This window comes from Lissotriton vulgaris, chromosome 8, assembly GCF_964263255.1.
Source record: "Lissotriton vulgaris chromosome 8, aLisVul1.2, whole genome shotgun sequence".
NCBI classification, from domain to species: Eukaryota; Metazoa; Chordata; class Amphibia; order Caudata; family Salamandridae; genus Lissotriton; species Lissotriton vulgaris.
In genome coordinates this window covers 1,214,751,987-1,214,765,042 of record NC_141696.1, presented here as the reverse complement: position 1 = coordinate 1,214,765,042, position 13,056 = coordinate 1,214,751,987, and the positions used below count along the sequence as shown (strand labels likewise).

Here is a 13,056-nt window from a genome sequence, read left to right as displayed (position 1 = left end):
GTGTATGGATTTATTTTGAACATATTTAATAATTTTTTCCAGCGCACTTCAGAATTATAATAAAAGTGCTTAATTTGTGCTTTTCGTATTTTGATATATTCTGAAAATATTTACACAGTTCATTTACAGACATTTACATTTTTTTGTGTGCTAGTAAAAAAACCTTTTGTCAGTAAATAAAATAAATTTGAACAGCTCACCGTACTCCAAGGTGTCCCATTGCTAGCAAAACCTAGAAGCTGCGACAGAAGCACAGAAAGTAAATGAAAAGAATCAAAGCAAAAAAGCCACTCCTTTCACACAACTAGATTGTCAGATAAAGCCTCTCACTTTGCAGTCTGAGAAAGAAAAGTAAACACCAAGCTCCCTTGGAAGACAGAGCCCGACATTTGAGCTCTGTCTTCAAGCGCACAGCAAATATGTCGAAATAAGAACATGACTGGATATGTTTCGTGGAGTGACTCAAGCTGTACAGCCTAAAACAAACAAATAAAGCCAGCAAATAGAAGTCAAGCAAATGTGAGTTACATACCACAAAGCTAAACGAAGCCGCATGCAAACACGTTCAAAAAATGCAGATTCAAAAGATGCAACGGCCAGCAAGTTACCAGTGGGGCAGTAAGCAAATTTTGTCAAATCATTCGAAAATAGGGTTTCCATAGGGACATAATGATCCAACCCAAAAGGCCAGGCAATGCAGGAGAAATGATCGCCCAAATAGCAGCAACTGCAGAAACCTATGAAAGTAAAATACAGATGAGGTGAACATTGTAGAGTACAAATCCAGGTATTCCAATAAGTATTTCTTATAAGTTGAAACACCAAAATACAGCTTAAGAGAACACGTCTTGACTCGGTCCTACCACTCAGTAGCTCCTCCAGTGTTCTAAAGAAAAGGGTCTATCACACAGATGAAGCAGCTGTTGGAATGGAAGAGGCCTTACAAAAATAAACACATATAAGCAGCATAGTATGTGCCTACAAACTTAATTCAAGTTTAACAGAATAAATATAATACAATAATAAGTATAACACATGAAGGGGTCTCTGGAAGGAGATTAGCGAGAAACACTTAACAAGCATTTACAATGCAATAGGTCTCGCAGCATTAAAGTTTGAGTTATTGGCATTGTGTATGACAATGCGTTGCATAAATTTTTTAGCAAACTTTGAATTGGTGAGAAGTGAGAGTGTGTGCAAGAGTATGCTGTTGCTCACATCGGTTATTATTCACACAGCTCTGGTGATGCACCTCACGCACGGGGCTGATGCAGTTATTATTCACACAGCTCTGATGATGCACCTCAGGCACGGGCTCACAGCTGTTATTATTCACACAGCTCTGATGATGCACCTCAGGCACGGGCTCACAGCTGTTATTATTCACACAGCTCCGATGATGCACCTCAGGCACGGGCTCACAACTGTTATTATTCACACAGCTCTGATGATGCACCTCAGGCACGGGGCTGATGCAGATATTATTCACACAGCTCTGACACTGGGCTGACGCACAGCTCTGATGATACACCTCAGGCACGGGCTGACGCAGTTATTATTCACACAGCTCTGATGATGCACCTCAGGCACGGGCTCACAGCTGTTATTCACACAGCTCTGATGAGGCACGGGCTCACAGCTGTTATTAGTCACACAGCTCTGATGATGCACCTCACGCACGGGCTCACAGCTGTTATTCACACAGCTCTTATGATGCACCTCAGGCACGGGCTCACAGCTGTTATTATTCACACAGCTCTGATGATGCACCTCAGGCACGGGCTCACATCTGTTATTATTCACACAGCTCTGATGATGCACCTTAGACACGGGGCTGAGGCTGTTATTATTCACACAGGTCGTTGATGCACCTCAAGCATTGGAGAGCTGGGGAGGGGTTAGGATGGTTTCAAGCAGTAAGCACCAAGCAAGACACGCAACCTGTTAATACCACGTAAAATATTTTCCAAGAACTTAACGTGCTGGAACTAGTCTGCATAACACCCTATGCTCTTTTCTGAAAAAAGTCAGGACTTGGAATTGTGAATGTCCCACGCTAGATCGGGTAATACTACAGACTCTGTACAGATGAAGCAGCTGTTGGAATGGAAGAGGCCTTACAAAAATAAACACATATAAGCAGCATAGTATGTGCCTACAAACTTAATTCAAGTTTAACAGAATAAATATAATACAATAATAAGTATAACACATGAAGGGGTCTCTGGAAGGAGATTAGCGAGAAACACTTAACAAGCATTTACAATGCAATAGGTCTCGCAGCATTAAAGTTTGAGTTATTGGCATTGTGTATGACAATGCGTTGCATAAATTTTTTAGCAAACTTTGAATTGGTGAGAAGTGAGAGTGTGTGCAAGAGTATGCTGTTGCTCACATCGGTTATTATTCACACAGCTCTGGTGATGCACCTCACGCACGGGGCTGATGCAGTTATTATTCACACAGCTCTGATGATGCACCTCAGGCACGGGCTCACAGCTGTTATTATTCACACAGCTCTGATGATGCACCTCAGGCACGGGCTCACAGCTGTTATTATTCACACAGCTCCGATGATGCACCTCAGGCACGGGCTCACAACTGTTATTATTCACACAGCTCTGATGATGCACCTCAGGCACGGGGCTGATGCAGATATTATTCACACAGCTCTGACACTGGGCTGACGCAGTTATTATTCACACAGCTCTGATGATGCACCTCAGGCACGGGCTCACAGCTGTTATTATTCACACAGCTCTGATGATGCACCTCAGGCACGGGCTCACAGCTGTTATTATTCACACAGCTCTGATGATACACCTCAGGCACGGGCTGACGCAGTTATTATTCACACAGCTCTGATGATGCACCTCAGGCACGGGCTCACAGCTGTTATTCACACAGCTCTGATGAGGCACGGGCTCACAGCTGTTATTAGTCACACAGCTCTGATGATGCACCTCACGCACGGGCTCACAGCTGTTATTCACACAGCTCTTATGATGCACCTCAGGCACGGGCTCACAGCTGTTATTATTCACACAGCTCTGATGATGCACCTCAGGCACGGGCTCACATCTGTTATTATTCACACAGCTCTGATGATGCACCTTAGACACGGGGCTGAGGCTGTTATTATTCACACAGGTCGTTGATGCACCTCAAGCATTGGAGAGCTGGGGAGGGGTTAGGATGGTTTCAAGCAGTAAGCACCAAGCAAGACACGCAACCTGTTAATACCACGTAAAATATTTTCCAAGAACTTAACGTGCTGGAACTAGTCTGCATAACACCCTATGCTCTTTTCTGAAAAAAGTCAGGACTTGGAATTGTGAATGTCCCACGCTAGATCGGGTAATACTACAGACTCTGTACCGAGCCGGGATATTTTAAATATACCAACCAGTCCTCGGGACCTCAAAGCCCCATGCGCAGAAATCCTCCTGCATTTTCTACTAAGTTTTGGCCGTGTAACACGTATGGGAAAGCAGCCAACTTCTAACACGGAACAACAAAGGAAGATCGAGCAAGGGGGATTGCTAGTAGCAGGATCGGCCTCATATGACTTCAGAAGTCAAAGCCAAAAGGCACCCACCCAACAGTAGGCAAACAGCCTCTTGAGGCCCTAGTTCGGCAAAAGCAAATACACACAAGAGTTTAGGAGTAATTCAGTGTGGTGTGTCATTAAAAAAATTAACTTCGGAGTTCTGCTGAGGTAATATAGCGAGCGGGCACTGCATAAATTTGCACGGTAGGAGATACTCACCGCCGACCGAATTATCTACCCATCGTGGGCGCATAGGAAAGACAATTATCTCATGGGCAACACATCCAGTACGGTTATTTATGCTAATAAAACATGTTTTCCAAGAGTCACTGCGGTTTAAGAAAAATATTTTTCTGAGCACTTAGGGAAAAAAAAGTAATAAAAAATAAGTGTTTGGCTTACTGTACGTCAGTTATGTAACGCCAGTAAACAGCTTGGTCACGCTCATCAACAGGGATCAGGTCGGCACAAGTTAGACCACGCGCCAGGCCATCACACTCCCTCATCCATCTAATCCAATATAAGACATTCATCAACAGACATGCAACCATACACACTGATATGTCCACAATCGCACAGCACAGTTTGAGTACTAGAAAAACATACAAACTAGCAATGTCGTGCTAAATAACTAAACGTAAAGAGAAGGTCCGGACTACCGGTTAGAGCTACTTTTGTGAGCAAAAAAGACTGGACATTTCTTTGCGACTTCTAAGAGTTTGGATCATAACATCAAAAGCTACAATTCTCCGTAAACTACCACGATGGTCTTTATGCGCAGCAATGAACTTCATAGGAGGCAACCTGTGTTTATTGATAGACTCTAGCATCAGTTAAACAAGCCGTGAGCGAAACCGAAACCTTCCGTGGGGCGGGACTTCCGTCTTCGGAAGTCCCCGCACGTGCCCACAGAGTGCCACGGAGAGAAGCAGTGCTGGTGACGCGGGGCTCCCATGCCCGAGGGAGAGCCCCGCGGTGGCGGCTGAAGTCCAGAGTCTGAAGTGGCGGTAAGTGGGCCTTACTTGTGGGGGGGAGGGTGGGGGGTGCGCTTGTGTGTGTGTACGCGCTCATGTGTGCGGCGGGGGGCTCTGTATGTGTGTGTGCGTGTGTGTAGGTGCGCTTGTGTGTGTGTCTCTGTGCGGCGGGGGTGGGCGGGGGTCTCTGTATGTGTGCGTGCGTGTGTGTAGGTGCGCTCGTGTGTGTGTCTGCTTCTGCACATGCGTAAGCAAGGGGAGGTGTGGCTGTGTGGTACAGCTTTCCAGGAGAGGAGACAGGAGCTGGCCACAGCGAGCACGTTCACGTGCGCGTGGCCCGCTCAATTCCGAGCGCGCGGCCAGCTCCTGTCCCCTCTCCTGGAAAGCTGAATCCCTAACAATAGGTCTCTGGCGAGACCGCGCTTCGCGCGGTTCAACGCCACAGAACCTAAAAAGGTCTCCTTTCCAAGAGTTGGGAGTGACGTAATGTGGGGCATGGTTTCAAACATGTGAACTATAATCCTGTACTTCACACAACATGCCATCAGACCAGTGTTTGGGTGCCTCTGAGTTTCTTCTTATTGCTTCTAGGTATATCATGTGGCATTGAACATGCACCTAAAACAAACCAGACCTACTCACTTTACCAGTGATTGTTAATAGTGTCAGATAAAAGAGTAACTACAATGATTTTGTGGTCAATAGAAGTTACTAGGGATTGATTCTCACCTTACCTCATTCGTTCGCATTTTCTCCTTTACACCATTTTCAAGTTGTGCCTTATTTCTCCCAGCGTCTTTCTGAAATCCTCCATCTTCATCTCTCACAGGTCACATCCTTCGTTCATCACTCTATTTTTGACTCTTTCTGTATGTACTTCCTTACATCCCCTCCACTTCACCATGCCTTCTTTCATGCTGTGTGCACTCTCTTTCTGTTCACACAGCATTTTCTTTTCTTAGGCATTGTCACTCTTTCAACAGCTGTGCATAGCTCCTTCACACACTTTCAAATACATTAAAAATTACACATATGTGACCTTCTCTCTTTGAGCTCTGCTGAGGTCAGGGTTGAATGAGAAGGTAGTCTAACCATGTTTTCGCCTGTAAAGTTAAGGACATGAAGATCAGCCAGGTAGGGGTCCTATTTCAAAGTCAGTTTTTAATGACCGACAGATCTAAGACGGATCCGTCCCACTTAACATCTCGGTTATGGATTGATTGTCTGAGTTGGCTCTGCTGCTGAAAGTGTGGCTTCCTGCCCATGGAGACACTCACCTATCCTCTTTGCTGAGTTTATAATTACTGACATAGGAGACCGTACTGAAAAAATGGACTACAACCCTCTTTCATCAAGTCACACAGGAAGACATTCAGACTTCTATTAGGCTAGTGCACATGGTCCGTACCCCCACCCAGCGTAAAACCTGAACATTATAGGCGCTTAGTCCAGTGTTATCATACCCTCACTGGGCTAAGAAAACGGCAACGTTTAAAGGATGCGTTTTGCCCTTGATATGAACGGGATGATCTTCATACGGTTGCTATTGGTCCACTTTAAAGAATGGCAGGGGTCTTTGATGTTATTATGCGAGTGTTGTCCGTGCCCCTGCAGTACTCAGTAAAGACCACCATGAATATACTTGCGAAGCCTTATTTCTTAAAATGTCAGCACTTAATATTTGCTTGTATCCCAGTAGGGTTGGTGTCGATTAAAGGCTGGATTGAGTCCCTGCCCTCCTTTCATTGGTGGACTCAATTGATGGACTTCTACAGAATAGAAAGCTCAGGGCCATTCTGATATGTTTTAAATTCATTGATTTCCTCTCAATGTATGGTTTGTCTATTTTCGATTGCCGATTGGTTAGTTATGTTTATAGCGCTAATTAACATGTATATACTGCTTTCTTTTTTATCTTTCAGAGAAAGTCACAAAGGAAAGCAGTGTGTTGGCGCATTACCAGAAGCAAATGTTGGAACATAATGTAGCCCTTGAGAAGTTAAATACAAGTTTTGATGAAGTAAGACATTGCAAATCCCTATACAAACCTTTTTCTAAGTAGAGCTGGGTTGCAACAACAGGTAAGAAGTTGTTTGTTGGGTCTCACCTACAGACAGCTTAGGCTCTCTGTTGGCAGCAGATCTATTGTGTTCAGTATAGACTTAGTGTGAGCTTTGCGTCCTCTTTTTCCCATGATTGCAAGGCTTTCTTGTCTATCTCTGTTACCTGCTCCTGATTCAGATGCTTCCCTCCCTATTCTTGAATCCAGGACCAAAAGAATTTCGGTCTTACAGTGTTCTGATTGGATGATTTTGGACTTCCACTGTTGACACCACTGGGAATTATTTTCTCTCCCTCGCTCCCCTTGTTCTAGTTCTCCCCCCCTCCTTTACCACCTTGCTCTTTTTATTTTCCCATGGCAGCCATATACCCCCACTGCACTCTGTTCACCCAGTTGCAGGCTGCCATATTTTGTAACCATTTCAAGATGGCCAACATGTGCGCGCTTGGTGGTCATCCTGGATATGCCTTCGTTTAAGGTTTATAAAAAAGTATCCCAAGATGTAAGAACTCACTTTAGGTAAGCTTTAGGAACATTGAATAATGCATAGCATTTATAAACATGAGAGATCACATATGATAAACCTTTAAATAACCATCCCAGTGGACCGTAAAGTAGACTAATCCCAGAGAGGAATGGTGAGGACAGCAGAGAGATTATATACAAAACAGTAGAAAATCTGAGATACCACATTAGAGCATTTCTACACCGATGATTTCTCCCTCCAGCTAAATTATCTCCATCCTAAATGTTTGCCAGTGAAAACCTGCATCTTCGTAGGCATACCAGCTCTGCATTAACATCCCATCTCACTCAGTTGCTCAAGAAATGATTCAGCAATGTTGAGTTGTGGGAATGCATTTTTCGTCCCTGATGGGTCACTTTTAATCTGACTTCATGCCTTTGGCTTTTAGTTATTTTCGTACTAAGCAACTAACTTCTTTTCTGTGCTAGGGTGCCTGGATTAAAGCCTGGGAACAGAAGGATACAAGACTTTCCAATTATCAATTTCTTTTGCATTGAAGCTTGTAGGGTATTTCCATGATACTCTGTGGAAGTCAAGATCTCCATTACTGTCCTGCTGATATTCAGCTGTTTCGCAAGGATGGCCTATACACTTACCTACTTTTTTACCTGTCAGTTTTAGGGTGGCCTTCCCCCAAACTTCTTGCCTCACCTTCATTTTGCTAAACCTATTTTTGTTGGCCTTAGGACTCTGTGCACTCTACCATTGCTAACCAGTGCTAAAGTGCTTGAGCTCCCTTCCTTGGCATATTTAATTTACTTATAAGTACCTTGTAGAGTGATATACCACATACACAGGGCCTGTAAATGAAATGGTACCAGTGGGCCTGCAGCACCTATTCATGCACTGAAGCAGCATTGTAAAACATTTACCAGGCCTGCCATTGCAGCCTGAATGAAGTTTTAAAGTTCCATGTCAACTTGGCATTAAAACCTGCTTGCCAAGCCTTAAACTCCCCTTTTATTACATACAAGTCATCCCTAAAGTAGGCCCTAGGTAGCCCATAGGGCAGGCTGCCGTGTAATAAAAAATTTGGACATGTACTCCTGAGTCCTACATGTCCTGGTAGTAAAAATTCCTAAATACATTTTTCGCGACTATGAGGCCTACCCTTCCCGTAGGATAACCATTAATACAATGGGGTGACCCAATTGGTCCTGGACCTGGGTAACATACAATATAAATAAACAATGGTCCGTGGACAATTTCTTCTCAATACCACAATTAGTTAGTACTTAGTTACCAAGTAAGCATTTTTTGAGTATCAAAGTCTATTCCAAATCAATGAATGCACCAATCCAAAATAAGCAACAGCATACATATAAATCAAGGGCAATTTATTCATTCATTGCCTCTAGAAATTGCAATTGACTGACAATACATAGGAGTCATAATAGTTGCCCACAAGAGGAGCGTGCAAAAATAAAAAGGAGTGAATTAAGTGGTGTTGAGTGATGAAGAAAAGAAAAGAATTTCAAGGAGTAATGACATGAAAGTAATTTCATAAACATTTTAGACAAGACAGTGCGGATCTGCAATTATCCGTCCTGCTCAACCTGGCCATGAATACAATTTATTCTATAATGTTCATAGTTTTTCAAAAAAAGCACAATTTATGTGTTTAAGGATGATGTTGCACATGAACATAAAGCAGAGAACATGTAGGTCCAGGTTTTTTATTAAGGGCGTTGACGTTTCAACTCGACTTAGGGCCTAACGGTAATTTATGCCTGGGCCATGCAAGTCTTCTTCAGGACTATAAAACAAAGGGCAACCAAATCTTTGTAGAGGACCCTATGAGGGAAGAGAATAGATATATGTGTATAAGCTGTTGCACTAAAAATCAATAATGAGGGTTTTGTGGGCTCCATGGAAGGGCCCTAAATGCTTACCCTCAAGAAGGAGGTGGTACATATATTATGAATCCTTGTTCCCATCAATGATATTGCCTCCTACAAAACAATAATAGTAATGTAGTCTTATTCAAAAAACCGGGTACTAAGTTAAAGCTTTTGGTAACATATTTCAAAATTGAAATGGCAGTACCTTGCCTTCATCATGGTGATCATACTCATAGGATTTTTGGTGACTAGAAGTCCTCAGTCCTTTCTAGTAGATAGTGTCTAAAAATTAATCAATAAAAACCTTTTATGTATCAACATTTATTAACCGAGACACTAGACCGGCAATGTGGGACAGTATCGTTACCTGATTAAATTAATGGCGTGGTTAGCAGGGGTTTCTCACATCCAAAAATGGTGGCGTTTTAAGATTTAATAACGCGGTGATCCTATCAGTATCAGGCCACTGCGAGGGAAATAAGGATAGCATTTGGGATTCCTTATTACAGCTAATCTCTGTAATTTGCAGTGGAAGCTGGTGACTGTGATGTTTGGTGTCTTTTGAATTTTATTGATAAGCCATCTTTAATGGTGAAGTCAGGTTTTTTATTCCAATTTTGAAAATGCCACTTTAAAAAAAAAATCTTTATCATTTTCTGACACATACCCAGTCTGGTTTAATAATTCACTGCAATTACATATCAATCACTATAAATATATCTGCATAATGACCTCGTGCACAATTACAGACAAGGAATGAAAGCAGTTAGTTATGGAATATATACATTTCTGATTACATTATGGTATTTCTCTCCCATCTAGCCATGCCACAAACAGCCATGTCTACGACCATAGAGCATGTAAAGTAGAGCACCAATGCTCTACTTTACACACTCTATTCAACCCACCCCGGTCAGGACGATCCCTGTTTGTCGAGGTGTGGGAGAGGGTGAATCTAAGCTCAGTAGACATTCTTTTAGCAGCCCCCATATGTCTTTGGGCCGGGAGGTAGGTGGCAGCAATGTGGCATGGAGCTCACAATTTGTGTTACAAAAAGTAGGCCAAGATCGCCAGGCAATAATCGTAGGGGGGAAGTCGCCTGCCCCATTTAAGAGCAATCTCTTGTTTAGCCAGTAATAGCACCAGCGCAATAAATTTAGGTAGGTTCTTTGGCATGTTGCGTACATAGCCCAGCAGAGTGATCTCAGGCGTGGGGTCTATCTGTAAATGGGACATCTGGGAAATTAACCTGAATATAGCCCTCCAAAAGTTCCCAATCATAGGACAATTCCACGTCAAGCGGGAAAAATCAGCATGCAGGCTGACACATTTTAGGCAACTGTGAGGGCGAGTGGGATCGATGGTTTGTAGCTTCGCAGGCGTCCTATAAGACTCCATAAATATTTAAAGTGTATCAACTTATGCCTGCTGTTGAGGGAAACTTCTCTAGTCTGGGTGCAGCAGAAGGCCCATTGATAGTCCAAAATGGGGTGTCCTAAATCACGCTCTTATGCCTCCCGAATCTTTGTGTCGTGGCATGGAACAAGGGCCACCCTGGCCTTATTCAGTTTTGAGATTAACTGGTCCCCACTTACGCTGGATATTAAAAGCGTCACAGGAGTGAAGGACACTGGTTCAAGTGGATATTCCAGTACTTTGGCGCGGAGCGTTCCAAGGACTCTACTGAACACGAATTGGTCCATAAAGGACGATCCACTAAACTTTCCCCCCTCAGTGCTGGTGGATACATTTTCCTCTGGGAACAAGTCTCCAAACTTAGTCATAGAGTTGCACCATAATATGTGCAGGACTAATTTTTCCTCTGTGATGGGGAGCCATGGATTGTTCGCAATGGGAATTTCCGAGGAGTAAGGGGCAGTGGCCCAGTAACTCACGAAAGTTTACTCCATGCCCAACTCGTTGATACTGTCTGAATAACACGGGGTCCTGTTGGAATCCTTGAGGTAAGATAGCATGTAGGGGGGTCGGGAGCGCAAGATCAGCTTCTGGGCTACCGTTGGGAATACAAGCATCTGAGTGATACCATGAGTGAGCAAAGTTGCCTTGTGAAACTAGGTAATAAAGTCTAAAATTAGGTACGCCCAACCCTCCCCTCTCATATGGTAGCGTCATGGTATCCCAGCATATTCTCGGTCTCTTGCCGCCCCATGCAAGCCTGATGAGATGCGATCTGAGGGTGTAAAAAAAGGTTCGAGGCATGTGGGCTGCTGAATTCATATCTGTGCATAGATCGCCGCCTAGTGTTGGGTCCGGATGATTGCACATTGTTGTCCTGGAAGAGTCTTCGAAGTATCACGAGATAGGTGGCTCCTCCCCTGGACTACAGTGCGCATGGGCATCGCCTCCATCCCCAGATTGTTTTTTTCCGCCATTGGGTTCGGATGTGTTTCGGTTCCCTCTGTCGGGACCGATAGTTTGTTTACGTTTCTACTTGAGACCAAAAGGTCTTTAGGCTGGGCGTCGGTATTGTTTTCGTTCGGGTTTGTCTTCCTTCTCAGCTCCGAACGCTTCCTGCCCCTCCGCGTGCTGTCGGCGCGGACGGGCCTACTCGACGCTCCAAGTTACTGAACATGGAACGGACTCCGTTCAAGAGGTGCCCGGTGTGCACCTCCAAGTATTCACACCTCGACGTGCACCCTGTGTGCAACAAGTGTTTATCACCGGACCATGACGAGGCCAGATGTATGGCCTGCTCAAAGTTCCGGTGCAAGAAGACCCTAAAGCATCGTCGGGCCGCTCGACTCCAGGCCCAGTTGTCGGCACCCCCTGCGCCCCCGCCGGACAACATCTTTGAAGAATTTGAAGAAGACGAAAATGTCTTTCAGGTTTCGGACTCTAGCCCTGCGTCGGAGGGAGATGACTACGACGCGGGAGATGAGGAGTTTGATGAAGCCGGCGACGAGGTAGGGGACGACGATGGGGCCATTGCCACCGTGGGGGATAGCTCGGAGGAGGAGCACCCCCAAACTGACTCAGGGGTCAATCCCCAACATACGGCCATGGTCGAGGGATCGCCTTCGGGCCTTACCCAAGACCTTGCTAATAGTCCAACTGCCCCGCCTCTCGGCCCGGCCACGGACATTTCTGAAGCGCCACTCCCGTTGAAGAAAACGAAAGTGAAGCCATCGGGATCCACACCATCGGTTTCGAAACCGAAAGTGAAAGCTCCACTGGTGGGACAGAAGGCTCTAGAGGCGTCAACACCTAAGAAAGTCAAGATGGCCGACTTGAAGAGCCACGCCAAGATGGCCGACCCCAAGGCCTCTGGGTCGACGCCGAAGGCAAAGGCGGCCGACGCGGCTGCGTCGGCGCCGAAGATGGTCGAGGTCGACGACCCGAAAAAGGCTCCAAAGAAGCGTCAAGGCGATTCCAAAGCTCCGGCTGCGCCGGCTCCGGCCGTCGGGGCAAAGGATGGCAAGGTGTCGGCTCCAAAGACGCTGCCCCCGGCAGACTCGACTCCCGACTCGGGGAAATCGCTCGAGACGGTCAAGCCCTCTTCAACCTTGACGAAGAAGGTCGCTGAGTCCCTGCAACGGATTCGGAAGGACGCTATGGTTCCCGATCCGGAGGGCCTGAAGCCAAAGACCGCATCGAAGCCGGCAAAGGTGCAAACGCCTATTCGCTACACCCTGCCGCCAAAGTCGACGCCGAAAGCCTTCGCTCCGAAGCAGGGGGCGGACGTGCCCTCGAAGGAGATGTCGACGTCCAAAGCGTCGTTGGTGGTGTCGAAGCTTCGGCTCCAGCCACTCGCGGAGGAAGAGCGCCGAGAGGTCATCATCAACGCCAATACTGGGAAATTGTCCCTCCTCAAACGGAAAATCACCACGGAGCCGGTGCTAGAACATTTTCGGATTCCTCTTAAGAACAAGAAGGACTCGACGGGCGCTTTGGCCCCTATGGAGCCTTCGTCTCCCAAACATGTGGAACGTTCTCCAACGCGTTCTAACGCGGGGGAAGGTGACGATGAAGAGGAGGTCGAGTACAACTATCCGGCGTACTCGGATCCGGAGGAGGAACATGAACCTTGGTCGGCCGGAGCCGACCCAGACGACCCGCAATCGGGTCAGGAACCGCAGCTCTTT

The 13,056-nt window shown here is 45.7% G+C and overlaps 1 long non-coding RNA gene across 1 annotated transcript in view; it reads left to right on the top strand.

Moving 5' to 3' along the window:
• LOC147698510 (uncharacterized) overlaps positions 1 to 13,056 on the top strand; it is a 77,583-nt gene that overhangs the window by 44,444 nt on the left and 20,083 nt on the right. Inside the window, exon 2 of the long non-coding RNA XR_015299345.1 lies at positions 6,447 to 6,544. This is a non-coding gene — a long non-coding RNA (uncharacterized LOC147698510). The remainder of the gene's footprint in view (positions 1 to 6,446; positions 6,545 to 13,056) is intronic.